The 2,741-nt window shown below is 45.7% G+C and overlaps 1 non-coding gene and 1 pseudogene across 1 annotated transcript; one reads left to right on the top strand and one right to left on the bottom strand.

The window, feature by feature from the left end:
• The first annotated feature begins 1,255 nt into the window (after nt 1-1,255).
• Nucleotides 1,256-1,420, top strand: LOC119454710 (U1 spliceosomal RNA). The gene has a single exon (XR_005192641.1). It is a non-coding gene; the product is annotated as a U1 spliceosomal RNA (small nuclear RNA).
• Nucleotides 1,421-2,262: 842 nt separating this feature from the next.
• LOC119454686 (U2 spliceosomal RNA) lies at nt 2,263-2,424 on the bottom strand (annotated as a pseudogene).
• Between the last annotated feature and the right edge of the window lie 317 nt (nt 2,425-2,741).

Raw genomic sequence — 2,741 nt, forward strand, 5'->3', positions numbered from 1 at the left:
CTGACTGCTATACATCTGAACGCTGCGTAAATGCCTATCACAGTCAATTATGCTGAACGGCCAGCATCTACATGTGTTGGTACTGTTTATACGGACAGAGCGAATGTTGCTCATCAAGAAATAGCTGAAACTTATCAATAATGTTGCATTCATTGTTCAGTCTGTCTATTATAAAAAGCACCACTGTTCTATAGCTCGAATTGCTGCTGTTAGCGAGCCGCGAATACATATATACGCTGTGCAATCACACCGCCGCCGCAAGATTCTTGCGCATTTCGAGGAAGAGGCATAGTTTTGCGAGCAAGCGCGTACGTATAGGGTTTTAATGTTTGTAACGTGAGGTGTTGCTTCGTGATTGCATGTGCAGCCTCCGTTAAAAGAAACTAAATACGCTTTTTTTATCGTTCACGTATTACACACACACCACGAGCGATCAATACGTCGAAGTGACGCCGGCATTGAGTTCAACCACGTTTAACCTCTGGAACAATATTTGCGTATGGCAGAATGGGTGAAATTTGGGCAAGTTGATGGGCGCGGCTAGGTCAGGTTAATCCCCAATTAGCGCTGCAGCGTCCCGATTTCCTTATTCGTCTCTCTTATTTTGCCCGTGTTACGTCTCACTGCTACATCTACGTATTGCAGTCAGTAGCAAGGCTACGCAGAACCTTCATGTAAAGAAATGAAGGACAGAACCGATCACCAGCGTGTTCTGTGCGCTACTTCCACGTACCGGCACGGATCAGTGCGGACTAGATCCCAGATAGATCCCCCCGAGCCGTGTTCTTGATCAACTGTGCTTACAAGTGTGTACGAGTTAACTAAGCGAAGCTGGTGAATGTAGTGAAGGCTAGTGTGACACGCCCGATAGAACACACAACTGTATCCTTCTCAATGCAAAGCATCAACGGCAGAAAATGCTGCAAAACAAACGCCGACCGGCGTTTCCGCTATCAAAGGCACCAAAACGGGTGGTATGCTAGCGCCACCACCAGTCAATCGTGTGAAACTTGACGTAAACGTTGACAATGCAAATGGTATGGGCAACTTTTATGCGCTTGTAACTTATTTTGGCAAATATACAATCTGCCAAATTAAAGGACATGTGGAGAAGAATAATGTATAGATAAATTCATCATAAATTTATATCAACAACTGCTCATTTATAGAAAATTCATTCAAGTAGTTTGCTAATAACCAGAGATACTCAGTCGGTCTTGAAGGATGGGGTGGTGAATCGAAAGTTGCTTTGAGCATACTTACCTCTTGCCGAGAAAACCGCGATCAGGAAGGCGGTGTCTCCAGGGTGAGGCGCGGGCATTGCACTGAGCTCGTGCTGACCCCTGCCACTACCCCAAACTGGGGTAGATGGGGCATGTAATTTTTGGTAGTGGGGGGACTGCGTTCGCGCTATCCCCCTCCTTAAACAATTCGAAAGTTAGAACGAATTTGATAAGTACTGTTTTCGTAGCCACCGCGGACGGTGGTATGGATTTGTTTCGGCCGCGAAATCTGGTTATGGGTTGCAGGCAGCAGCGTCGCAAGCAGTGCTTGCATGTAGGTTCCCTATCGCCGCGTTAATGTTTGTGCGCGCAGTGATGTTCCGAGCGAGGAATTTTCAGCTGGAATGTTGGATCAAAGGGAATCTTCGATTCACTTTAGTAAATAGTAAAACTATGCCAGTGGACAAAAGATCGTGTCGTCAATCTACAGCAGATCATTGTCAGTGCACTGGCTTGACATTGAATCGGTCTCTTTCTCGTCGTTCTTATAGTCTGCATTGTTAAAGAGCCGATATGCTGTTTCGTACAATTATACATGAATTTCAAAATGTTGCGTCGATATTTGATAATTCAACTACTAAGAATCAAAAAAGATTCAGGGCAGCATAGTAGTCGATGCTAAAGCTCCGCATACGCAGAAGGTATGTCCGGAACTGAACAGGACGTCAAATTAGAAAATTTGTTCTCATTATATTGCCCTATACCAATATGTGGAATGAAACATGTAACATTTCTCGGCGGAGTTTCTTCATCTAATATCCGTGGTTTGCTAGATATATTTTCAAAGATTATATTGTGTGAGTATGAATGTGCAGGGAAATTTGGCGGGAATTTTTTTTTAATCACGCGGGGAAAAGTGCTGAAAATACTAAATTTACATGTCTATGGAATGGGAATTTTACAGTGAAGCATGTATATGGCTAGGTACCGAAAATTTTTGCGTCCGTCTATCGAGTCGCATCGACAGAAAAAATTTCCCCGTGGGCCGATCCCGAAAATAGTGCAATACCGGGCGGAGGTGAAGCAGGCTTCAAGCACTGCGCCAACTTGCAAAAATAAGTTTGATATCTTGGGTCCAAATACAACCAGTGTCAGATAAGCTCATAAGAGCAGATACTACACGTTGACCCGCGTCGGCCATGTCTACGTTCGCACCATGCACGTGTACGCCATACCGCGTATTCAAACTAGTGCCTGCCAATCTGAGTGTCATCTTACGTCATGCTCTACGTAGGCTCGTTTCCTCAGTTCTGCTCTAACTGTGAAATGGGTAGGCCGCGTGTTGTACGGTCTAAAGAAGAACAGCGTTGCCTGCCAAGAACGACGGCGTGAACAGAAAAGGGAATGGGCGCGGCGGCGGCGGAAGGACACCACCAACGATGAGCGGGCCGTTGACGCCAAGCGTCGGCGGCGGCGTAACCGAGCGAACTAGAACATCGATAGATGAAAGCGAACGCG

This window comes from Dermacentor silvarum, chromosome 5 (genome assembly GCF_013339745.2).
Source record: "Dermacentor silvarum isolate Dsil-2018 chromosome 5, BIME_Dsil_1.4, whole genome shotgun sequence".
In the NCBI taxonomy this organism is placed as follows: domain Eukaryota; kingdom Metazoa; phylum Arthropoda; class Arachnida; order Ixodida; family Ixodidae; genus Dermacentor; species Dermacentor silvarum.